Raw genomic sequence first — 27,490 nt, forward strand, 5'->3', positions numbered from 1 at the left:
CATTGGATTCCAATATGAGGGTATATGACACATGACAATTCTTTAAAAGAACCAAACTGTGGGCAGTGGGCTAGAGGTTTGCTTCTCCTTTACCCAATTGAGAAAATATTAAGTAAACTACTTTCTATAGGAGCCCAAAATTCAAAGTGAACATCAAACACTAAGAGACAATTTTCTTGCAGCCCAACAGTTTATTTAATCAGTTACTTTGAATTAAAGCAAATTCAAATTCCAGTTGCTTGGCCTCGTGTTCCCATTTGACCAGGGACAACAACTACCATTTACTTTACTCAAGTAAAAAAGAATAGAAAAATAATGAACTATTCGCTTCATTCAAGTAAAAAAAATGAATAATTCTCTTCGTTCAAGTAAAAAGAAAACGATAACAATGAACCATTCACTCCATTTAAGTAAAAAAAGAAAACAAAACACAATGATAAGATGCCACCAAAGACATTACAATTGTAATACGTATCATCATCACCACTATATATTCTGATCAAAGATGAGAATTGGGTTGCATGTGAGATCTGCAGAAGAAAGATTAATCAGGTTTCAAAAACTAGGGTATCATCTTGTTCTCAGCTTTACCATTTTCAAAAATTACGGAGTTTGAATGTGAGACACCCAAGGCTGTGGGGGATTCACTGGGATGAAAGGAGACCAAGGAGATTAAATTAATCTGTAACGACTCTTAATTAACTAAAAAGGGTGATGCTCATGCGTGCTTGGTTTGTAGCTTGTAGTGTCGCATGCTGGGGGTGTACAAAAAATATATAAATAACAAGCAAAAGCTAGTTGTACTGGTACGGGGAGGTCAGGTTTCCACGTGAAGATGCTTAAACTCGACTGTTGCCTGTTTTATAGTTGGCAATCTTGTTTATTATAAGCTTTGAATCACTTTACTTGTTGAACCAATACCAGCACCTTTCTTGCTAGAGAGCCTACTCTCTCTCTCTCTCTCTCTCTCTCTCTCTCTCTCTCTCTCCTGCTTTGTGAAGCTAATATGGTCACAAGTATGTATTAATTGAAACACAAATATCCATGTGAACAAGAAGTATAGTGAGCCGTACTGATTAGTAAGTACAGTTGTCCCTGAAGTCTTTGAGAGCATTATCTGGTTTTTACAAGATGGGGATTCAACTTTCTAGGTTTAAGACTTACAAGTGACATGGAATGAAGCTGGTGCATGGATTTTTATGTAAAATAATATACTAGGGATAATAAGTACAGGTATTAGCACGTTTAAGACTTTAATCTCGGTTTAGTCAATGTTGACTCCAGGGGCCAGCGAGGTCTGTGCTAGTGATGACAAATAAAACTTTAGTTAACAGTTTTTCTTAGGGCTGTGTAAGCACAGTTGATCTCTGAATCTTGGTTCTGAGGAGGATTTTTTGTTTAAACTGTTAATTGTTGATACTTCAACTGTTCTGAAGTAGGGCTGTATTGCAGATCTAGATTGTCAGAATTTTACCTGATCATAGTAGGCAATTTTGTCACTTTTTATCTTATTTTTCCCATGTCATCTATGCCTAGGGGTCATGGAAAAGTTAGAATTTCAGTGAAAACCAATATCTTATTGCAAATGGTTCCAGGGGAATTCCTTTAAGAAATGATCAGAAGTACAAATAATTTAAACTGTTCAGCACATAATATGGAAAGATAAACTACCCACCCTGAACCAACCTTGCTGTAACAGATTGGAGCATGTCAGGCATAAACCAAAACTTGTGTTTGGATCAGTTTCCCTTTGCGAGTAAAAGCTTATGTATTTTAGCTGCCAAAAGCCATCAGATACTATTAGTTTCATAGGAGGAATCCAGCTATAAGAATATTTGTTAACATTAAGTCCCTTTTACTACCTTTTATTTTCTTTCTTTATTCTATCTTCTTTTTTTTCCTTTCAATTAACTTCTGGTATAACCCATTAATGAAATGTCTTAGCACAAACATTTCCAATTAATCAGTTTGTATTGTTAATGATGGAATATGTTGTCCTAAAAACTGAGACAAACTGATTGAATTAACTCTCTAGAATCAATCATTTATTAACTGGTCAACTTAATTTAAAAAAAAATCACAAATAGAAGTTCAAGTGATTGACTCATCTAGAAGAAAATGCTAACCCATTTGTGTGTAGCACATGCACCTACTGGTTTGGATACCAAAAAAATAGGGGTGTGTGTGGGTTTTGGGCATGCCGCGAATGGGGGTGACAATGGGTTAGGTCAGGTGAATCTCGATCTGATTAAGAAAAGGCCAAGGCTGGGCTGAATACAACATGCAAACGTCACATTGGTTTAGCTAGTAAGTGCTCAAAATAAAAAAATAGGGGAAAAGGTCAGGCCTGTACATGTCAGGTTGACAACTGTGCTACCCAAATTAAATGAGGTTAGTTGGCTGTTTGTAGCCAAGCAACCTGGGATAGACCCTATTGGCTTAATGGATCAGGCTAACAACTAAACTATAGAAGTATATAACACCTACCCATCTACTCTTGTTCATTGATTTGCCAAAACAAGAATGAGGTGTGACTGACTGTGAGCAGGCGTTCATAAGATGAAAAAGTTGGCATGCATAATCAGAAATCAGTAGGAAGCAAAGACATGCATGAACAGGGGTCTATAAGAAGCAAATTTGACATGCACGCACCCGTTTTCTTTTCTTTTTTTTTTTGATCAATTGCATGCACTCTTTTTAATAGTGTTACCTTTTTGGTAGGCAACTCAGCGGCACCTTAAGCAATAAAAGATTTTAAAAGGCCGCTAGTAAATTAACAGCCATTTCAAATTTTCAATCATAACTACTAGATAAAATACGCATAACAAGAACAGTGATCAACAACTAATAAATTAGTCATGTAGCAACAGATAACAATGCTGCTAAAAACACAACCGCAGTAGTTAAGAATCCAATTGCCAACAAGTAACCGGCCAGTTGTGTCTGAAGAAAGAACCGTATCCATCCTCACTGGTAGGTAAGCACCTGAACTCAGAATTTGCAGAGAACCGTACCTGAAGTTAACATTATTGAATATCTGGACATTTTTAAGTACATTGAACAGAATACTGATTATGGTAGGAAAGTCTCAACATAGTAGCTACTTCCATGGAATTTCCAAATTACAGTAGCTGCTTTCATGGATCTTCTTCCTAAGAGAATGTTACATTTGCAGGATATGATTTTGTGAAGCACACGATTCATATCAACAACATTATTTGAAGTCGTGAGAAAGGTGAGCTCCATAGCCCTTCTGATTTCTCTAATATGTGAGAATCCTCTTCTCCCTCTCAATTACTATTGCAAAGGTTAAGAGAGCATCCATGGTGGTCACAAATGACCTCTTTCTTTCTTTTTTCTTTTGATAAAACAGAGGGGGCTACACAAAACGGGGGGTAGCACCTCCCCAAATATCACAGAAGCAAATGAAAGCTAGGTCCCATGGAAGCTCATTAAAAGATAAAGATCAATCACTAACTACCTCTTTCATCCCAATTGTAATTGTGCTTTGAGACCCGATAGGTATTTGGGGACAACTTAAGCTTCTCTAATATTTAAAGTTTCATCCTTCTACATCCAGGAAACTAATGTTGCATGAAAAACTCAAGATCTCAGTTTATAGTAAGGACAACATAACCGGTTTATCTGCCAAGCATAGGATTCTTATACATTATCAGGCTTCTAGTGGAGCTGCTCCAGGTGTCCATACTTCAATTGTTTTCTTTTAACTTCAATAAGCGTCTCCAATGCATGGTTAGATATATGGGAATGACGGTTATACTGCATTAGAAACTGTTTAATTGTGTGTGTGCTATCCACTAAGAAGTTGCATGGTGGGTAAATACCAAATTCTAGTCACAATCCAAAGGACTCAATTCCACACCACATGTGGACTCTCCAAAGATGGGCATGGATTGCCAACACCTCCAGTCTGTTACAACACAACCACAGACCTGAAATCCAGGCTTATTTCTAGAACAAAATGGGCTATATTCATGTTTATTTACAATACAGAACCTTTCTTGGAATAAACTTCTTTACATCTCATAATTTCAAACAAGATTAACATCAAAGGACTTTTACAAGTGTTCAGCTATCCTACCCACAAGAACCCCACCCATAGGACATCACAGCCGCACATCAGGAACATCTCCTGTACTTATATGTTATCATTCATGGAGAGATGTTCCCAATGTGCAGCTGTGGTGTCCTGTGGGTAGGTGTGGATAGGAGATCCGGGCTGCTTTTAGAAAGGATATGAAACCGGGATTTTGTATTTACAAGTATAAAAGTTTCATGATTAAGACTTGTTTAGATTCATGTAGCTTTTGAAAGTGAAGAAAATGAAACCCAAGAAAGAAATCAACCTGAAAGAAGCCACCCTGCCAGATTAGTGGACAACTATTATATTTTTTTCATGGTTTACTGCTTTGTATTTGACAATTCTGTGCATTTTTACATTAAATAGATTGGCCCAAAAATCCTATATTAGTGTGGAAGCAATATCAATTATCAAATAAGATGGATCAAATTGCTACAAATGAAGGTTTTTATGGAAAAAGTACGACTGTAAGTTGAATTACATATAAATGCTTAACTAGAATGAGTTAAAACACAAGTAGAGATGCAGGCTTAGAAAAATGGATAGGTGTCACATTTAAGTCCACAAGTAAAAACGCATGCAATAGCAAGTAGAACCTAAGAATTTATAATCCCATTGGCAATGCCAGCTCCACTCAAGAGTCCTTTTTCTTTAAATAACAAGGATTTAATTTAAATGACAAAAGAAGAAATAAGGAAGCTCAAGTCAACAATCTCTGGTAACTAATAAAAGGATTTATTCTCTAAAGTGGAGTATCATTACTATGAAGAAAGGTTCGTACAAACAGGCATGCATATATATATATATATATATATATATATATATATATATATATATTAACAGGCATTAGATAATTGGATAACCATGGCCATTACCTAGTTAGTAACAAAGAAACAACTCATTTATGGGAAAGGAAAATGTGTAGATGAGGACACAAAGCTCTGTTCAACTAAAATACCAAAAGGGTTTATTCCTGGTTCAAAATACCAATTAGTTGTTGTGAAAGACGAAAGAACCAAAAGTTTCAACCATATTTTTCCCCCAAAAATGTTTCCATTTTTCCCTGGTATTAAGATGAACTATAACTATAATATATTCAGAGAATTCCCCAATGCTTTGATATGATTCATACTGTTTCAATTATCTTTACATTCTTAGTATAATGTTTCAGTCTAGATGTAAAGTGATATTGTCCAAACAATAACATTTTATTAGTCAAGTGTGTAAGTCTCCTCTTTATTTTTCCATCTTTAAGCCCATTGTTCCAGGTTTTATTTTGCTTTTTTCTTATTTTGGTAAAGTATGTTATTTTTATAGGATAAATATTTAAACCTCTGTACCTATCAGTAAAATATTTAAACCTCCGTTGAGGCTTCAGACAAATACAAAAATCTCCCCTCAGTTTCATCTTAACCCTTAAACATCCCCTATTAAAGCATTCAACATTTAGCTTTAAGAGAATGGGGATGGGGCGAAATATCAACAATGCCATTGATGCCATTGTGGGTTGTTAGATGTTTGAATTTAATACCAAAAATTTCCCTTGCTACGGAAGAGGTTGAGATTTAGACTCGTTCTCCAAACCCTAAATTCTTTGCAACAATAGAATACATCATGGCTGGAGAAGACAATTCTTAGATCTATCAGAGAAAACAACTTATGTTCCAACATCGTGGTTGGGACACTCTCATTTTCCTTTAGCTTGAAAAGAAAGCAGTCAGGTAAAGGGAATATAGATTTTATAAAACTTTATACTAGAGGTAAGCTATAGGCATGCCTAGGGGTGATCATGGGCCAGGCCGGGCTTTGGGCCTAAAGTGTTGGAATCAGTAAATCACTTATCGTTCCATAGCAGATTCACTACCCAAATCTGGCATCATTACTTTAATCTATTTGGAGTCTCCTCCTGGTGCTTCCCTCACTCCATCTTCATCATGGATTGTTTCAAATGCTGGAATTTAAGAGGTGTAAGCAGAAGGGGGATCCATTCCCTGCAGGACTACCCCCTTGGCAATTATGTAATGGCTATATGACATGAAAGAAGTAACAGATTTCTCAAGGTAGAAGTCAATTGGACCCCCTTCACATCTTCCCTCGATGTACATGGTGGGAAGCCTTCACATCTTGCCTCTTTTACTTTCATCTATACAAGTATTTCTTATCTTCTTCTTCTTCTTCTTCTTCTTCAAATAAATAAATAAATAAATAAGATAGTGAACAATCCGGTCCATTTAATTAATTTAGGTCAATTTAAATGGGGCACTAATGGGTTTTCAGCAAAAAATATAATGACATATATGATCATATGCTAATGGCAGGCCATCCTAAGAATGGTTCCTCTTGTCACATTGGCTAATAGGGGAGATTAGAGTCCTTTTAGAAGGTAAGGGAAGTTATAACATTTGTTGGAAACCTTAACGGAGGTTTAAGTATTTCTCCCAAAAATTTATACATAGTTTAACTACCCATGTTTCCATTTCCCAATATGTTATATTCAAAGAATGGTAAAATCCAGTAGCATGAAAGATATTTAGATTTAAACCCTAGCTCTCATATTAACTTGTCCCAATAGAAATTTGCAATTTTACATGGCTTTCTTTTTCTCATGCTTGTCACAATTTCGTTTCTCATGCCAAAGATTCAAAATTTTGGCCAAGCTGGTTATGGCTCAACCAAGAGAGTCCTACATTTCCTTTCTCTAAAAAGGCTGAGTTGCTAGACACTCTGAATCTGTAAGCCTTTTCATGCCGCAGAAATATGTAATTACGTACCACGTAAACCCCAGAACAAGGGTTAATCAAACATAGTATTCCTTAGTAAAACAACAGTATGCAGAATAAAATCATTGATGTTGCCCCATTGGTTGATTATAGAAAAAGACAATTAAGGAGGTAAGTGCTACAAAAAGCAGAAAATTAACAAACACTAGCAAAACACAACCGCAAAGCATAAAACAAACAGATCTAAATGCCACCATCTGAATTGCTCACTGAGTTTTTCAATTATCTTATCTTTCTGGTCTTGTGACCTCGTATTTATTTCAAGTCAATTACTGAATTTCTCTCATCTTACACCAAAACTTAGATCACATGTTTTCCACTTTCTTGCTAAAATTGTAACATTAACAAAATTTTAGTTTCTGAAGGATATTACCAGACGCTTGGATCAATCCGTTCATCACATGTTGAGCAACACATACCATCGTCGTCAACTCAAGCTTCTCTCATGGAAAACCCATAATCAATTTCGTCGCATTTCACAAATTCTGATTCTCTCTCGTCTGAAAATTCTCTTCATTTACCTGGCGCCAATATAAGGAAGTAGCGAAAATAAAAGCTCAGGAACTAGTACATTTGAAAGATTCAAGCTCCATTACAAAGCAAATCAGAGGCTAGTGCAATTTCTCGATCAACGAAAATATCGAACTGTAAACCCTAATCATCAATTAAAGAAACCCTAAAAGAGAATTTACTTGATCTAAGCATGCAATTGAGAGCCGATGTTTGTCAGAGAATGGCTTCCGATTTCCGATTCGTTCACTCTCGTAGTCTCGTTCCAACTTCCAACCCCGCACCTTAACGCGAATCCCATCCGGATCCATTTACGTATTTAACAGTTTTAGGTCCGAAAACAATATGGATCCTCTCATATGTCCATTTATTTGGGATCCGAATACAGTTCAACGTGATTCAGTTCAGGCGTGTTCGCGGCATCAAATTATTATTAATAATTTACAGTCCAGTGTGGATTTTAAGTTTTAACATTCAGAAAATCAGCCAAAAACCGTAAACCGAAATTTTAAAATTTCCCAACTAAATTAGACCAAACCGCCCATTTCAGTTTGGTCGGTCTGACTTGGCAATCTAAACCATAAAATGAACCCCCCTCCCCCAAACATGAATTACATTTGGAGCTGGTGGTTGAATGGGTTCCGTAAGCGAACCATTTCATTTTCATGCACTACTAATGGGTGTCCCCAGAAAATGACCGTTAAGGACATAACATCATGCATAATAACACAAAGACCGCTTTGATTCTATTTTTAGGGTCAATAGAGATTTATTATGTTTCTTTTTATTGGCGTGAATAGGTATTTTCCAAATGTATGTTATATATAGCCATGCTTATTCCAAATTTGAACATGTATGAGAAATTCTTATAGAAGGAATTAGCGGGTCCTACATGAGAAATTTGAACATAATTGGTAGGTCCCACATGGAAATTAAATGTATTGTCCAATATTTCTCTTTATTTGGCAATTTGGCATGAATAAGGTCCAATGAGGCCGCATTCTATTCTCATATGTTCCAATGATCTCCAAAGAATCTACAATCCGCTTCACAGATGGAATCATGGAACTTGGAGCCTAATTTGTCCATAAGTTAACAGTATTGTTCTTAGTTTCTAATACCACACATGATACAACAGATGTCTTTAGGTACCAGTGCATATTACACCAAGAGATTAGCTGAGAGCTCTATGTTGAACTCTCTCCATGAATTATTAAGTGACACTGTAAGCCTCCTTAGAGAGAGAGAGAGAGAAATTACTATTGGTTTGACCTTCTTAGTTGGTCCAGAAATTGCCTCCTTTAAATTGTTCACGTTCTAAGAACATACAAAGCAGAAAACAAATAACGAAACTCTTTTGCTTTCATCTAGTACAAGAGCAATGCTACTATTTTATTTAATATGCATTAGTGGAAGATATGGTAGAGAGAAAGGCAACTACTAGTGCAATCCTGCTTATTTAGAGCAAGTTGAATTCCATCACCAACAAAAGGGAAGGGATTATTCAACTTAATTACAATTGTAGAAACAGACAGCGATAGGAACCAAATCCAGTGGCACTGCAAAGACCATTGCCATTGTATGCCTGGAGGCACCACTGGCGGCATGAGGCGAGATTACAACCTTGGCTGTTCTGAACAAATTGGCATCTTTTTGCAGCATCCGAACTGGGCACCATTGATACAACTGCAACAACCATCATTTATACAATAAGCAAATGAATATCAAGGGTGGAGGGGGGATCAGATCAAATTTGTATCTGTTGCACCAGGATACCAATTGCATGTATAGCAGAGGAGGCAGCCTCTATAGATTCTAGGAACAGAGTCACAAATAGTAAATACAAATTTATATATCAATACTAAAAATGAAAGAAAGAATAACAAAATCGGACTGTAAAAGATTGCACCATGTGATGTTGGAAGAAGTGTATCTTGCAACTGTGCAAAAAGTGGTTTTCGACGTTGAAACAGAAAGATGTGTTCATGAATTATAGAAGTGACCATAAATGGGTGGGTAAACAGAGACAAACAAATGAAAATGAGGAAATTAAGTTTAAGAAACCTGAAAGGACTAGGAGGACAAAGAAGAAACTGCAGAAAGCTTAGCCATCTTTACGTCAACTTCGGCAAATTTGCAGAGTTTGTTCTATTGTGCTAGAAAACTGTGTATCTTCTCAATAGGGAAGTGGCAATGAGTTCCAGGAATATTTATAGAGTTTTGGGTCTGTAAATTTATTCATAGATAGCATTCTAAGTTGCATGAATCAACCCAAAAAAAAAAAGGCTGTGGAATTGTTAAGGCCTTAATCTAGGTTCTCAGTTTTCGAAGTATTTTGAATTGCTAACAGAATCAGTTTTGGGTACAATAATTTGCTTTTTGTTGGGCAAAAGGCTAGCTCAAATATGCATCTCAGTTTTTTAATCCATGAGATATTAGAACTTGGGAGGAAAGTTTTCAAACACATTGAGTCAAGAGTACATGTTGTTTGAGTGGCACACAAATCAAAGACAATTTAACTTCAATGGGTGGCAAAGCCTTGATGAATGGGCCATATGTGGATATGCCCATCTGCTAAAGATACTCTTAACCCATAGCACGAGTATCTAATCCTCAACTTGCACTGGAATTGAAGGTTGCACAAGAATTGATTGGGTCAATTCTCAATGGACAAAAACCAACAAACTGACTGGTCATCAGAAATAGTCCAGTTTGTATATGAGATTTGGTGTTGAAATCCAGTTTTACCTCCAAGTTGCTGGCAGATGGCTAAGTATGTTCTTCATAGAAGCATGAGATGGGGTGGAGGTGGAGCAGTGGCCCTAACTAGTAATTACCAGTTACCACCCACCCCACAGAAGGAAACCAAATGACATGGACTTGGGTAGCCATGTGCTCATGCCAACTTAGGAAACAAGTGGATGGTATCAACTTTTGAGTACCAAATGGGTCCAGCACATCTTATTAAGAAGCTTGGAAGTTAGTTAACAATGGAAGATAAAGCTTAACATGAAGAAATATTAGCCAACAAGCCATCAACTTAGGACAACTCAAAATTTATTCCACACTATTTGACCTAATCATGTCCACCTACCCAAGTAATTAGTGGATCATCCACCTTTACTCATGGTTAGGATCAAGAGTACAAATCCAGTAAATAGTGAAGCTGCATAGTGCTAAACATGGTTTCTTTATTTATCATCTTCAAATAATTATTGTGGGTCTTGCATTTGGGGCTATACATTTCTAATCCAATTTTGGCCTAATATCAAAGGATTAAATTGAATGAGCTAAACTGATCTGAGCCTATTGATAAAAAAAACTGATCTGAGCCCTACTATTGGTTATTGAGCCTGAAGCCAAGGCCAAGCTGACCAAATCTTGATTCATCTCTACTAGTTTAGGCTCTTACATAGGTGAGGAATTTGCAGATCTGGTTTACAAGCTTGATTGGGACTCAAGACCTAAAATAAGCTGGCAAGTAGTTAAAGAGTCTTTGACTCTTTTGTGGTTGTCTGTGTAAGGGGTCTGAGGATGGTTGTGTCCAGTTCATACTGGAAAATCAGCTACACAAGGATGGTGGCCCATTTCTGCCACATATGGTAGCAGCTGCCAGGAGTAACACCATGTTACTTCGAAGTTTAAAAACTTTAGGAAAAGGCCATACCATGTTAACAAGGCCAACCACTCATATTTACTGGAGAAACTATTGTCCTTTCTGGCTAAGGGTATTGCTGCCAATTGCAAATCAACAGGAGTATGAGCTAGTTCTCTGTTTTATTATAATTAGACAACTATTCATGCCTATCCAGCAGGGGGAAGTTTGGTAGCAACATGTATTAAGCATTGTGCATGCTAACAAAGAGGGAGTATTATTTATGCTAACCAAGAGTGAGTATTGATGCTTTTTAAATGAACCCATATTCCTTTATTTTTTCCCCTTTCCTGTTAATCCAGCCAAAGTTCAAGCAAACTATTCATCTCTAACATTCTTAGAATCAATGCCATTTGGGAGGACTGAAGAGCAGCAGCTTCTGGCTTTCCGAGGTGGGTCCAACATGAATAACCCATAAGCTATGTTTGGTGAAAAATCCAGAGAACCCAAAATCTAAACAAGTTAATTGAATTTACTCTCTACAATCAAGCATTTTTGACTGGCCAACTTATTTTAAAAACTCACAAATAGAACTTCAAGCGATTGACTCATCTACAAGGAAATGCTAACCCATTTGTGTGGTGGCACATGCACCTACCGGTTTGGATTCAAAAATAAAAAGTGTGTGGGTTTTGGGCATGCTGTGTATGGCGGTAGCAATGGCTTGAGCCAAGTCAATCTGGATCTGATTAAGAAAAGGCTAAAGCTGGACTCAACATGGAAACATCATATTGGTTTAGCTAATAAGTGCTCAAAATAAAAAATAGGGGAAAAGGTCAGGCCTGTACATGTCAGGTTGACAACTAGGGTAGCCTAGTGCATAAAGCTCCAGCCGATGCAGGGTCTGTGGAGGGATAGATGTACACATCCTTACCCCTACACATACATAGAGGTTGTTTCCAAGATTTGAACTCTGGTCACCCAGGTCGCAATGTCAAGTTGACAACTATGCTACCCAAATTAAATGAGGTTGGTAGTCTGATTGTAGCCAATCAACTTGGGAAAAACTCTATTGACTTAATGTGAACAGGTGTTCATAAGAAGAAAAAGTTTGATGCACATTATCAGACATCAGTAAGAAGCCAAATTAGACATGCATAAATAGACGCCTTATAAGATGTAAATTTGACATGCATAGGATTCTTATACACCATCAGGTTTCTAGTGGAGTTGTTCCAGGTGTCCATACCCCAATTATTTTCTTCTTTCCCTCATCCAATGCAATGGTTAGATGTCACATCAGAAACTGTTTAGTAGTGATGATACACACAAACAAGTCAAAATATATATTTCTAAGCTACCCCACTAAGAAGCCACATACAGGGTATGCTAGGTTCCCCAACAGGCAAAGTAGTTACATGTCTACTGTTAATTGCAAAGAATATATGTTATGTGGGAAATAAATTTCACTTAATTTACAGAGGAAAAAGATAAGCTATGTAAACTAACAGCAACAAACAACCAGAAATGTCCTTTGGAATGAATAACTGTTATTTGACTATCATAATTCAAATAGATATTTGACGTATATTACTTTGAACAACATATCATTGCTGATTTTGGAAGTGCACAGAAGCAACCTTTCTCAGGAAAAGTTAAAATGAGAATGACAGTAATAAATCATGCTAAGTCCCAAAGAAACCTACTTATCAAAGAAAAACATGTCCTAGAGAAACCTGGATATGTGGTTGTACATTTATGGGTCCTAAATTGCAGAACTTACAGATTTAAGTATGAGTAACAGATTTGTTACACTGTTATTGCTTGAGGACACTCTCCTAATCTTTTAGGAATAAAAGCAGATTACATATCTAGAATATTGGAAGGGTTTTAATGTAGGATAGCAACAAGAAGAGAAGATGGGGATACAATTGATTCATATGGTTTCAGAAAGGGAATTATCAAGCAAATGAATCTTGCTCTAGAGGGACCTGTTGAAATCTTTATCCACACCTGCAAAGCAAGATCAAGAGACAAAAGCCAACATTCAAAAATCAAGAACTTCAAGAGTTTAAAACAGCACCCATGCAATTACAGAAATTTAATTCAAATATAATTTCATTAACCATAATTCACTACACAATTTGATTTTCCAACCTAATAAGTTATAAACAGTCTTCAAGAAACTTGAGATTCCAATAACCTTCCTAATACTCCTTTCTAAACATAGATGCTTCCCTAGAACAATTTCCATGCCCAGAGAAATGATACCCAACATGGATGTGGGTGGGGCTCCACATGGGAGGGTAGGTTGTTGCCTTTGCCAAAAATCTGCATGATCAGATGAACATTATGCATGGATAAGTTTTGAAAATGTCCCCTTTCTTCTTTGCCTTCATTTTCTTTTGTTTTATTTATTTACTTGTTTACTTATTTTGTCTTTTGTGGAGCTCCACTAGAATAAAAGGTTGCTATAATCTGTTCAAACCAATTGTTAGCTCAATTAACTTTTCAGGTTCTGCTGCTTCAATCATGGGTCCTGATTTCCTCAGAATGAGACAAATGGCAAGTTAGAGGAATCCAAAGACAAGATATTTATAGTAAAATAGGAAGCCAACAAAAGAAGCTCAAAATTAATTAATTAATAATTTCTTTCCTTGACTAAGACTCCTTTTACTTAAAGACATGACACACATTGAGATCTCATAGGACTTGATTTGATCCCACATCAACATGTTGACTCTCTAAAGATGGACATGGATTGCCATACCCCCAGCCTGTCAACAGCACAGCCACTCTAGGCTTATTTACAGACCAAAAAGGGTTATATTCATGTTTATTTACAATACAAAAATTTTCTTGGAATAACATTCAATTCACATTTCATAATTTATAAGACAAGTGCCAGAGGTGAGAGGGCATTGAGAAAAGACATGCAACCAAGATTTGGTACTTACAAGTAGAAAAGTTTCATGATTAAGACTCATTTTCAGTCAGTGTCGCTTTTGAAAGTGACAAAAAATGGAACCCAAGAAAGAAATTAACTTCAAGGAAGCCACCTTGTCAGATTAGTGGACAACCATTATACTTTCATCATGGTTTACTGCTTTGTATTTGACAATTCTGTGCATTTTTACATTTAATAGATTAGCCCAAGAATCCTATATTAGTGTGGAAACAATATCAATCATCAAATAAGATGGACCAAATTGCTAGAAATGAAGGTTTTCATGGAAAAAGCTTGACTGTGACTTGAATTACATATAAATTAATAAGTTACACAAGTAGATATGCAGGTTTAGAAAAATGGATAGGTGTCACATTTGAATCCATAAGTAAAAAAGCATGCAATAGCAAGTAGAACCTTAAAATTCATAATTCCATTAAAGGAGTTATAGTGTTTGCAAAGGGAAAATTGCAAAGAAAGCTATACCACTTGATCGATGATGCCATCGTTGCAAATGTTGTGACTGATTCAGTCATGATTTGGCACAGACGTTTAAGCCATATGAGCAAGCAAGGACTAAAGGTACTTCTTGATAGAAATCTACTTCCTGGTTTAAAATCTACTGATTTGAATTCCTATGAAGATTGTCTATTTGGGAAACATCATAGAGCTAGCTTTCCCAAGTCAAAAGCTAAAAGTTTAGAGGTATTAGATCTAGTACATTTTGATACTTGGGAAGCTACTATCCTTTGGAGGCTTTTTTAAGCTTTACCTCCTTTATTGATGATTTCTCCAGGAAAGTATGGGTGTATATGCTCCGAAGGAAGATTGATACTTTTTCCTATTTTAAGAAATTCAAAGCTCTACTGAAGATCAAAAGGGGAGTGAGCACGGCATTTCGAGACAGTATACAATTCCTTGAACTCCACAACAAAATAGAGTTGCTGAATGGATGAATAATATGCTTACGGATCGACCTAGAAGCATGTTAAGTGCAATTATGCTAGAGCAATGCTTTTGGGGAAAAGCAATCAATATTAGCATTATCTAGTAAATTGCTCTCCTACTATGGCACTTGATTACAAAGTTCCAAAAGAGGCATGGTCAAGAAACCCTATTGATTATTCTTCCCTACATACTTTTGGTTGTGGTGCTTATGTTTGGATTCCTAAGGAGCAGAGGACCAAGCCAAATGCAAGGTCCAAAAAGTGTATTTTTCTTGGTTATGCAGAAGGTACAAAGGGGTACAAATTGTGGGATCCTTTTTTTTCTTAAAAAAATTAACTTTATTCAAAAGGAGAGGTACATGAGGCGATGTACACGACATATAAAACTCTCAAAAAATTACAAAGGCATAGAGCTATCACTAAAGAGAATCCCTGTGAGCACTAGATTTAGCTAGACTATCAGCTTCAAAGTTTAGCTCCCTCGGAATCCAGACCACCTGGTCACTTAAAGAGGCAAGAATGTCTCTCACTTCAGCTAGGTAGTGAGTTAAGGCCCAAGGCCCATTGTCAGAACTAGAAAGCCAGTTAATGGTGTTGGCTGAATCTCCTTTAATGGTAAGACTTCGTAAACTCATGTCTTTTGCAATCCTGATGCTAGTTAGAGCTGCCAAGACTTCTGGCTTTGTTGATGAGGCAATTCCAATCGGCCCACTAAAAGCCCAACTGATACCATTTCTATTTTGAATTACACCTCCAATACCCGTTGTACCTGGGTTTCCAAAAGCACTCCCATCAAAATACAAGGTCGTCTCGCCCTCCACATCAGATCTGAAGTTACGGGTAGTGCTGAACTGTATTTGTTTAGAGAAGGAAATTTACAGTGTTTCTTTGGAGGTCATCAAAAGGGACACCTCTGAAATGAGATGAGCTGGAAGTCCATAAGAAGCATCTGTAACATATTAGAGACATCAGCTCCGTAAAGTTTTTTGTTCTGTTGTTAAAGACCTTGTTGTTTCTCTCTTCCCAGATGGTCCAGAAAATAGCACGAGCAGCAGATTGCCATAAGATTTTCCCTCTTTTGCTTAATCCTCTTCCTGACCATTGCCTTAAGCAATCAAGCACATTTTTTGGGAAAACCCAGCTGGATTCAAAGAAAGAAAGAAAGAAGTTCCAGCATTTTCTAGTTTCCTCACAGTGGAACAGAATATGGTTGGTGGATTCCCCAACTTTAAAGCAGAAGCAACAGCCATGTGGAGATAAATAATACCTGCCATGGTCCTTTTTCTAAAGGAGGCCAAAAGTGTTGATTTTCTTTAAGCTGGCTTCCCACACAAAAAAAAACATACCCTGGTAGGGATGTGAGCACACCAGATTCTCTTGTAGGGGTACTGATCATTAGTTTGTTCTTCCCTAACTAAAACTTTGAAGCAAGATTTGGTTGAAAACCTACTTGATGGGTGAAGGGTCCAAATACGAAGGTCAGAGGAATTTTGTGAGAGGTAGACCTCTCTTAGGGTGTGCAAGAAGCTAGAGATTTCACTAATGTTTGGGTCCCTTAGAGGTCTCCTAAGGGTTAGATTCCAGTTGAAGTAAAGAGGGGAGGGGGGTAAAACCTGGGATATGGAAGCTTCTTGGTTTAAGGTAAGGCTGAATAGGCGAGGGAAGGAGTTAGCTAAAGTAGAATTACCCCACCACAGGTCAGTCCAAAACTTAATTATGTCACCCTTTCCCACTTTGTATTTGATAAAGGATATGAAAAAATTGAAAGTCGAGATTATACCTTTCCAAGGTGGGTGTCTTTGATTCGATTCAAGTGAAGCTTGCTATCCCAACCGTTGGCGTGCTTCCCGTATTTGCTAGTGATTACAGCAATCCATAGTGCAGTTGGCTCTAGAGGAAATCGCCACAACCATTTACTAAGAAGAGCCGGTGTTTCTTTCTTTCAAATGACCTACTCCCAAACCTCCATTCTCCTTTGGTTTGCTAACCTGAGACCACTTCACAAGGTGTAAGCCCCTTTCCCCCCCTCCTTCCCAAGTTTCTCTGAAGTTTTTCTAACTAAATGGCTATCTTGTTGGGCACGCGGAAGATGGAAAGGTAGTAGGCGGGGAGGTTTGTAGGGGATGCTCTAACTAGAGTGAGCCTCCCCCCTTTTGACAAGTAGTTCCTTTTCCATGTGGCTAGTTTCTTCTCACATTTTTCTAGAATTGGATCCCAAAAGCTTTGATTTTTTGGGTTCCCTCCAAGAGGCATCCCCAAATAGGAGAAGGGGAGATTCTCTGCTTTGCATCCCAAGATCTCTGTGAAGCTATTCAAGGATTGAGCCTTTGCTAGATTTATGCCAGCAATACTGCTCTTTGAGAAGTTTACTTGCAGTCCCGACATCCATTCAAAACAGGTGATGACCCTTTTCAGATTTGACACATAAACTTCATCAGCTTCTAGAAAAAGGATAGTGTCATCAGCAAACTGAAGATGAGATATTTGGGTGGCTTCCTGTCCGACTTCAAATCCTCTCAATGGTCCAAGAGAGATTGCCTTATTCACCAGTTGGCTGAAAATTTTTGTAACTAGAATAAAAAGCAATGGGGAGAGGGGGCATCCTTGTCTTAGGCCTCTGCTGGCATTAAAGTATCCTTTTGGCTGCCCATTTATTAGAACTGAGAACCAGGTGGAACTAATGCATCCCTCAACCCACTGAATCCACTTGTTTCCAAAACCCATTAGTCTCATAGTTTCCATGAGGCACTCCCAATCTACTTTATCATACGCTTTTTCCAAATCAAAGTTCACAATCACACTTGGTTTGCCATTCAATTTCCTCTCTTCAACAAATTCGTTTGCTATTAGAGTGTTGTCGATTATTTGACGCCCTTTGATGAAAGCAAATTGATTCGGGGATATGATTTCACCTAAGACTTTCTTCAATCTAAAATTTTGTAGACACTCCCAATTAGACCGATAGGCCTATACTCTTTTGGTTCTAAAGTACCCTTTCTCTTGGGAATTAGGCATATGAAATTGGAATTGTTTCCTTTGTTTACAATGGCTAAATGATAGAAATCATTAAATACCTGTAATAAATCTAAATTAATGATGCTCCAACATGTCTGGTAGAATAGAATTGGGAAGCCATCAGGGCCAGGGGCTCTATCTCTGTCCATGCTAAAAACTGCATCCTTTACTTCTTGTTCTTGAAAATCTCTTTCTAGCCACAATTTGTTCTCCTTGGACAATTTGAGTCCTTCCCAAGAGTTTAAAGAGAGTTTACAGATTGTGGGATCCTACTACCCACAAGATAGTTATTAGCTGAGATGTCTTCAATGAAGATTCGATGTAGAAAGAAAATACACAATTAAGCTCTAAGACAACAGAGAAAGTTGAAGTGAAATCTTTTCAAAAGGTTCAAGAGCAACAAGTTGATGCAACTAATGATGAAACCGATGAAAAACACATTGAAAATTTTAAAGGAGAGACTCACGAATAGAGGTGTAAAGTGGGTCGTGTCGTGCTGGCCCGTGGGCTGTCATGGGCCATGCCACCCTCCCCGGTGGAAATTTGGGGGTCGGCCCAGAATGGCCCAGGCCTAGGCCCATGTCGTGCCGGGCTGCAGAATGTGCCGGTCTGGGCTACAAAGCGGGCCTTAGGCCTGAGACGAACCAGGCTGCATTGTTTTTTTTTTGTTTTTTTTTGGAAAATTTTGATTTCTTTTCTAAGTAAAATTGTAAAACTAAAATATTTAACTTTCCTTTGAACTTTGAGAATTGTGAACTATTTAAAAAATTAATAAATGAGAAATCTAAGTTATCTAACATATAAATGAAAAAAAAAATACTTAACCAAATTGAAATAAGAATGATGGAATAACAAATTGGAAGAAAAATAGGAATTTTATTTCATTTAAATTTGAATGGTACAAATTACAAATACAATGATAGGATCATTGCATATTTGGATGAATGAAATATGAAAATGGAATAAATTAATAAAATATAAAAAATATAATATGGTTACAAATTGAAAATAAAAAATTACATGGTTAAAAAATAAAAAAAAATACCAAATAAATTAAATAAAATTTAAAAAAATTTACAATAATTTGAAAAAATAAAAAATTTTATACAAGTAGTCAAATTCATGAATCATCATTCGTGACTTTCATCATCTACTTCGGGTGAAATATCCGATGTAGCATGCCCTCCCTTGTCTTGTAATCTATCTTCTGAATCTAGCCAATCCTTGAAGCAAATGCACATCCCTATGCTCTCATCGTTCATGTAGCTTCTATAGTCATTCAACACCTTGGTATCTGTACTAAAACAATACTCTGATGGAATTGTAGACACCAGAAGGGTTAGTAGATCATGTGTCATGGTGGCAAGAACCGGATAATTTTTTGAATGTTCACTCCACCAGGCTAAAATATCAAAATTATTTCATCATTCACCTAAATTAGAAAAATTTGCCTGTAAATAAAAATTAAGTTCAGTAAATGAACTTGTTGTAGAACTATCAGATGTTATAGAACTAACAGATTTATGCCTTCTACTTATTAAATAAAAAAGTTTTTCTCTTCTACTATTGGGCTCAAGGTCAAAAGTAGAAGAAGATGATGAACAAATTGTAGGAATATCATATTCATACAAACTGTACATTTCAAATAATAAATTATTAATTTCTTCTTTTTTATTTCCTATATCAATATTCATATTTTCACAATATGATTCAAGTAAAAAATCTAAACCATCTTTCCTAATCCTAGGGTCTAATATTGTAGCTATACAATAAAGGGGAGAAATGTTCTCCCAATATTTTTTAAATTTAATTTCCATGATTTCAACAATACATTGAAATTGTGGATTATTTCTATATTTTGCAAAACAATCACCAATAACCATTAATTGATAAGGAAAATTACAACTAGTTGGATAATAAATTCCAGATAATTCATTAGTTGCATCATAAAAATGTTTTAAAAAATCTCTTATACAGGCTGCCATTTCCTAGTTTTCCCCAAATATCATATCATTAGGCATTTTTAAATTATAAAAATTAGAAAGAATTTGTTTATCAAATATACAACTTTCTAACATAGCCTAGGCTACCTATGCTTTAAATCTTAATATAAAATGTTTATATTTTAAACCATAATTTTGACATAAATATTTAAATTCTTGTTTTTTTGCCCTTGAACTTTTTATATATATAATACAATTTCTAATTTTTGAAATGAGTAGAAATAATATTCAAGGCATCTTGAATACATAAATTTAAGATGTGACATGCACATCTAATATGAAATAATTTACCATTTAAGCATGGTCTTAATTGAGATTTTAAAATATTTATTGCAAAATCATTATTGTTGGCATTATGTTGCCATAAAGGCAACAATAATGATTTTCTATTCTGTAAGCATGCAAAGTATTTAAAATACTTGCAGCAATAGTTGGGCCACTATGTGGCCATTCAAGCCTAGTAAAACTTAAAATTCTTTTATTCAAAGGCCAATTTTCATCAATGAAATGGCCGGTAACACAAATATAACTAATATTAAATTTGAATGTCATAACATCTGAAGTAGTTGCAACTTTAGAATTAAAATTTGCTAACAAAGAAATTAAATTTCGTTTATATGAATAAAAAAAATTTAAAGCATCAATTCTTATAGTATTCCTAGAAACATTTTTATATTGTGGGTTTACAGAACTACGCAACCATTTTTCTAGCTTTGGATCTTCAGCTAATATAAATGGTTGTTCTGCATGTACAATATACTTAGCACATTCTTGTCTAATTTTTTCTTATGAATATCCAAAAGTACCAAAACTAGTCCCCCTCTCAATCTATGTTTGGGTTGTTTCTCTCCCTTCATCTTCCTCTCGCTCATGTGCGAGCATATGTCTGCTCAAATGACCCGTACCACCCTTGCTACAATAACTAAAGTCTTTCCAACGTTTTTGGCAAATGGCCCTTTTCCCCTTCCCATCAATATATGCTCAGAAATCATATATCGACTTCAACAAAATATTCTCTCCTATTGTTCGATTAAGTACTATTCGTATTATATTGAGTATAATTGCAGTACTTGACTTGGAGTAGTTAGATGTTAAGACTACCTTTTTGCATGGTAATCTTAAAGAAGATATTTATATGACTCAACCTGAAGGCTTTGTCGAAGAAGACAAAAAGGATTTGATTTGTCAGATGACCAAATCGCTTTATAGTCTAAAGCAGATACCAAGGTGTTGGTATAAGTGATCTGATTCCTTCATTGTGAACTTGGGCTTTAGCAAATGTGAAAGAGATCATTGTGCCTATACATACTTTGATAATGATCACTTCATCATTTTATTGTTATATGTTGATGACATGCTAGTTGCAGGTACTGATAAAGTTGATAAAGGAAGTATCACAACACTGAAAGCTCATTTAGCTAGGGAGTTTGACATGAAGGATCTGGGGGCAGTTAATCAAATTCCTGGGATGACAGTATATAGGGACAAAAAGAACAAGAAAGTTTGGAGAACTCAAAAGAGTTATGTTCAAAGCATCTTGCGTCACTTCAACATGCAATAATTCAAACCAATTAGTATCCCATTTCTTGTTGGTTACAAGTTGTCTTTAGAACAATCTCCTAACACTAAAGCTAAGAAGACAAAGATGTCCCACATACCATATTCATCAGTAATAGGGAGTCTTATATTTCTTATGATGTGCACCAGACCAGACATTGCACAAGCAGTGGAAGCAATTAGTAAGTTCATAGCAAATCTAGGAAGAGATCATTGGATTGCGGTAAAAAGGATCCTTTGTTACTTAAAGGGTACTTTTGAAGTCTTCATTTGTTATAGTGGCCAAAGCTTGAAGCTAGTTGGTTATATAGATGAGGAGTATACAGGAGATCATGATAATAGAAAATCAACTACCGGCAATGTGTTTTCTAGAGCTAATGGCACAGTGAATTAGGCATCAAAATTACGATCTATAGTGGCCTTATCTACAACAAAAGCAAAATATAGGCCAACTACACAAGCATGCAAAGAAAGTATTTAGCTAAAAAGGTTGCTTAAAGAATTCCACATCAAACAAGAAGTGGTGACTATTCATTGTGACAGTCAAAGAGCATTACACTTAGCACAAAATCCCGTCTTTCATGCTCGAACCAAACACATTGATGTACAATACCACTTTGTTCGTGAAGTAATTGAGGATGAGCATATTTCATCACAAAAGATTCACACCAACGATAACGTTGTTGATATGCTAACAAATCCTGTGATGAGAAGAAGTTTATCTAGTGTAGAACTCCTCTAGGTCTTGAAGCCACTTAACAAAAGATGATCAACAACTATTCTTGATAGGGTTTTTCACTACGAAAATAGTTTTCAAGTGGGAGAATGTTAAAATAGATTCAGTGGGCTAGTAAAACAAACTGACTAAGCCGACCATTTTACAAACGGTGGTTCACCGACTAAGCCCACCATATCACAATTGGTGGCCCGCCGGTAGGAGCCCACCTATTTTTATTACTTGGCAGTGAAGACTATTTTCACCGCTTAAGTATGTGATTGTAATTTTTCTTCAAAATTCCCTTTATACCCCTTTCTACAAGTATAAATAGGGTTCCCCTCCTCTGTTCATTTCATCCATTTCATTTTCATTGTATATAGTGTGTTGAGAAGAGTGTGGTGTTGGGTGTATTGGGTGACGGGTACGAGTGGGGTTCTGATGAGGTTATTTTAGTGTTGTATTTTCTCTTATTTATATTGAAGGAGAAAAGTTCCAAGTTGTTGCCTGTGGACGTAGGCAATTTGGCTGAACCACGTTAAATCTGGTCTTTTCTCTCTCTCTCTCTCTTCTTTCTTTCTTTGGCTTTCTTGCTATCTACTTTTGTTTCTTTCTATGCACGTACAGATTATATCATCAGCTACACTATTTCCAATACTGATGACAACTAGAATTTAATTTAATTTAAAGGTCAAAAGAAGAAATAATGAAAATCAAGTCAACAATCTCTAGTAACTAATAAAGGATGTAATCTCTAAAATGGAGTAGCATAACTCCGAAGAACGTTTTGTACAAACAGGCATTAGATAACTGGATAACCATGGTCATTACCTAGATAGTAACACAAAAAACACTCATTTATAGGAAAGGAAAATGTATAGATGAGGATACAAAGCTCTGTTCAACTGTCATAATATATAATGGTGTAGCATGAGAACCTAGGCAGAAATATTTCAAACTTGTGGGCACTTCCATGTCGCTTTAATGGTGGTTTTACACAAAATAGAAGGAATAGGCAGTAGAAATTTGTAGGAGTAATTTTCCAATTATTTTGATCTCCTACTTATAGATTTTTTTTTAAAGAAGGTAACTACAATAGGGAAAGAGGTTAATATGGCAAACAATAACATTTTAGTAGCCAAGTGTGCAAGCCTCCGCTGAGACTTCAGATAAATACAAAAACCTCCCCTCAGTTTCATCTTAACCCTTCAGCATCCCCTATTAAAGCAGCATTCAACGTTTAGCTTTGAAAGAATGGGGAGAAATATCAATAATGCCATTGTGGAATGTTAGATGTTTGAATTTAATACCAAAAATATCCCTCGCTACAAAGAAAAAGATTTAGACTCGTTTTCCAAACCCTAAATTCCTTGCAATAATAGAATACATCATGGTCGGTTAAGACAATTCTTGGATCCATCAGAGAAAACATCTGGACCTGTGACTTCATATTTATTTCCAGTCAATCACTGGATTCCTCTCACTTAACACCACACTTTAGATCACATATTTCCCATTTTTTTGCTAAAATCGTAACATTAACAAAAGTTTAGTTTCTAAAGGAAATTACCAGAAACTTGGTTGAATCCGTTCATCACATGTTCAACAACACATATCATCTTCGTCGCATTGCACAATTCCTGATTCTCTCTCGTCTGAAAATTCTCTTCGTTTACCTTGCATCGATAAAAAGGAAGTAGCGAAAATAAACGATCAGGAACTAATACATTTGAAAGATTCAAACACCAACAAAGCAAGTCAGAGGCTAATGTAGCTTCTTAATCAACGAAAATATCGAAACTGTAAACCCTAACCATCAATTAAAGAAACCCTAAAAAGAGAATGCATTCGATCTAGCATCATGTAAGAGAGAGAGAGACACGATTTCTAAGCACCCTCTTCCCCAACTTCCAACCCCGCGCTTTTTCTAAGCTCGACGTGTCTTTTGAAACACTCGAGGCACGGGCTCTTTTCTAAATGAAAATAGAAAGATCCGGATCCATTTACGTACATAAAGGTTTTAGGTCCGACATTAGATTAGAAGATAATTGGTGGCCCAACGTTCATATGAACGTAATTTACCGAACCCTGTCTTTTCGTCTCCATAGGGTATATTAAGTCTCAATCTTACTGATTTTCTTTAGATTTTAGCTTGTATTTATAGTGTGATTTATGGGGATGTACTACCCCCGTCTTGTGTATCCCCCTTGGTTTCTGTCAAAAAAATTTACCGAACCCTCCCCATTCATATTGATCAGTTCCCGTTTCACCAACACAAGGCTTCATTTCATTTATGGAGAGATGGGAATATCATCGGTTACCACAAGATTGTTCATCTTCCAAGTTCCTCTTTGAAGGTACTACTACGTACACTACACAGCTACAGCCTGCAATAAGGGTTCATGGCATACCTTCTGGCTTCAATGAAATTACTGAGAAGATGGCCCATCATGAAGGAGAAGAAGAAGCAAGAAGGTCCTCCTAGGCCACAATATTCCATTCCCATATCGTCCAAAGACCTCTAAGGAATTAATCTACAATCAGTTTCACAAATGGATTGGAGCTTGTGAGCCCAATCTGTCATATGGTATTGTTTGTTATGGGCCTGCGCGTAGGATCTTGTCACAGGTCGGTCCACGGGGAGAAAACCCTGCTTTCCCTTGCGCATTCCCTTGCGTGCAAATCCTATTGCGGAAACTGAATGGGTGATTTGTCAAAGAGACCACCCGAACTCTCCTCACTCTTTTCTTGACTCGAAAATTGAATGCCTTTACTTCAATTCGTAGCTCCTTAAATAGGAGATTACAGAGGGAAATTCCTTGTTGGATTCGGCTAAGCTAGGGTAATCCAACTCAAACTAAAACTCCTAATGGTAACACAACTCTTACTTAAGAAGATAAAATAAGATAAGGATAAGGAATAAGGAATAGTGTAGCTAGTGGCGAGTTGGCGACAGAGCTGATGTGGTAAGATAAGTGTGGACCCGCCTAGATGAGCTGTCATGTGGTCCCCACCCTATCGTTGTTGCCAAGCGGTGCGCGTCTCGCGGTGTTGTTGCCGTGAGGTGCGTGCTACTGTCGTGCGGTGTGTTCTGCTGCCTAGTGCTGCTGTCGTGCAACGCATGCTGCACGCTGTTGAGCGGTGCATGCTGCACACTGCCAGGCGGTGCATGCTGCGTGCTGCCAGGCGGTGCGCATTGCGCGCTGTCAGGCAGCGCATGCTGCTGTGTGAAGCTGTCGGGCGGCGCATGCTGCTGTGTGAAGCTGTCGGGCGGTGCCTGTTGCTGTGCGGCCTGCTGTGCGTGCTGCTGCCTATGACTGCGCCGCAGTGCGCCACCGATCGGTGTGTCCATAACATCACACCCCTCCTAGACAACGAGCTTGTCCTCAAGCTCGAATTCCGGATACGTGGCTTGGAACTCTACCAATGGATCAACGGTTGCACACTATCTCTCAGTCCACTAACAACATGAACAACAGGGACTGCCCCGTAGCTCAGTGCATAAAGCTGGTTCAGTCCACATGGCTCAAATCTAGAAGGCATGTGTAGGATGTCAGCACTAGCAATTATTCGATGGGCCATTTTCACAGAGAAACCAACCCAACCCCTGACTTTGTCATGGTGTTGACTCTCAAAATGTTTGAGAAGTTGTTCCCAGTCAGGTCTCCCAGTGCCCAACATGACTAGTTGCACATTCTGGTCCACCATCCAAGGAATGAACTCAGCAACGAGATCAACACCCTTCTGATGGTCAAGCCTGCCAATGAACCCAATCAGAGGAACATTCTCCAGAAGAGGAAGACCAAGCTCCCTTTGTAGAGCTGCTTTGCATTGAGGCTTGCCGGTCTGAAGAGTCTCCGCAGAGTAATTGGTGCAGCCATCCGATGCCAGGTAAACATCTAACTGTGGGTTCCCTTCGTTTGCATCAATCCCATTCACGATGCCCTTCAGCTCTCCATCACACTCATTCATTATTTGATGCAGACCCCAGCCACCTTCTTTAGTTTTCAGCTCCCAGGCGTAACCATGGCTTACAGTGACTACACGATCTGTTGCTTTCAGGCAAGCTGCAAGGACATTGAAGTGTTCCCCACCTCCTGGGTCATGTAGTTTGAAGTAGTTTTGTGGAAGATCCACATAACGAAAATTGCGTACTGGACCACGACCCCGGTGTGCTATGTTGTGGATCACAGGAACGCACCGGGTATACTTACAGAAGAGAACCTCAAGAGCAACCTTACAGAAGAGAACCATTTGTTTTAAAATATCCCCTCGGCCTCCCCCATATATATTTTTCTCAATATTGCGGAACATGGGGTTATCCATGAACACAAAATCCATGCCATCACTATAAGCTTGAAAGAAAGTTATCTCCCCTGCCCATCCACCTTATATCTCTTGCGCACTCCTGTTTCTTGGACTTCTGCATAGTTACCATACTGTGGTGCCGCAACCATAACTCTATGTCCACGCCGAGCCAAGGCCTTCAGTAAAGCCCCAGCAACATCGCCAAGCCCACCTGTCTTCGACAAAGGAGCACATTCTACAAGTACCAATATAATGTTCGTGACATTGTCCCCGGCCAAAGGAGGAGACTTTACAATTTCATCCTCCGTGCGCTGATCCTTGGGAATAACTACGGCCGTAGGGGCAGTGATTTGTTGTTCGCTGGATGCCTCTGCCTAGTCCGGACGACGAATGTTTGTGTTTGCGATTCCCTCAGAACTCATTTCTTTGTTGGAGAGGAATGCTTCCAGGCGGCGTCACAGCTCCCGGACATCTTCCTTGACTTCACGAACCTCCATGCTGGTTTCTGCTAGCCTATGTTCCAGTTTGTTGACCTTGGATGATAGCTGCTCCATATTGCCCGTGACGTTTGGCTCTGATACCAAATGTTATGGGCCCGCGCGTAGGATCTCGTCATGGGTTGGTCCACGGGGAGAAAGCCTTGCTTTCCCTTGCGCCTTCCCTTGCATGCAGACCCTATTGCGGAAATTGAATGGGTGATTTGTCCAAGAGACCACCCGAACTCTCCTCACTCTTTTCTTGACTCAAAAACTGAATGCCTTTACTTCAATTCGTAGCTCCTTAAATAGGAGATTACAGAGGGAAATTCCTTGTTGGATTCGGCTAGGCTAGGGTAATCCAACTCAAACTAAAACTCCTAATTACCTACTCCTAATGGTAACACAACTCTTACTTAAGAAGATAAAATAAGATAAGGATAAGGGATAAGGAATGGTGTAGCTGGCGGCGAGTTGGCGACAGAGTTGATGTGGCAAGATAAGTGTGGACCCACCTTGATGAGCTGTCATGTGA

General features: G+C 37.7%; 2 long non-coding RNA genes and 1 pseudogene across 4 annotated transcripts; all 3 read right to left on the reverse strand.

The window, feature by feature from the left end:
* Positions 1–315: 315 nt before the first annotated feature.
* Positions 316–7,704, reverse strand: LOC148863540 (uncharacterized). 3 transcript variants are annotated; one of them, XR_016109661.1, is made up of 4 exons: positions 7,575–7,704; positions 7,256–7,403; positions 1,676–1,777; positions 316–530 (listed from the first exon to the last, which is right to left on the reverse strand). It is a non-coding gene; the product is annotated as an uncharacterized LOC148863540 (long non-coding RNA). The 3 variants fall into 3 exon arrangements; XR_016109660.1 differs by lacking the exon at positions 316–530 and having other exon boundaries at positions 1,580–1,777; XR_016109659.1 differs by lacking the exons at positions 316–530; positions 1,676–1,777 and adding an exon at positions 2,754–2,985.
* A 948-nt stretch (positions 7,705–8,652) lies between these two features.
* On the reverse strand, positions 8,653–24,254 carry LOC148863541 (uncharacterized). The gene is made up of 3 exons (XR_016109662.1): positions 23,986–24,254; positions 23,742–23,847; positions 8,653–9,078 (listed from the first exon to the last, which is right to left on the reverse strand). It is a non-coding gene; the product is annotated as an uncharacterized LOC148863541 (long non-coding RNA).
* Positions 24,255–25,591: 1,337 nt separating this feature from the next.
* LOC148863542 (granule-bound starch synthase 2, chloroplastic/amyloplastic pseudogene) lies at positions 25,592–27,033 on the reverse strand (annotated as a pseudogene).
* Between the last annotated feature and the right edge of the window lie 457 nt (positions 27,034–27,490).

The sequence above is a fragment of the Nelumbo lutea genome, chromosome 3 (genome assembly GCF_056320005.1).
Source record: "Nelumbo lutea isolate HS-2025 chromosome 3, American lotus-T2T, whole genome shotgun sequence".
In the NCBI taxonomy this organism is placed as follows: Eukaryota; Viridiplantae; Streptophyta; class Magnoliopsida; order Proteales; family Nelumbonaceae; genus Nelumbo; species Nelumbo lutea.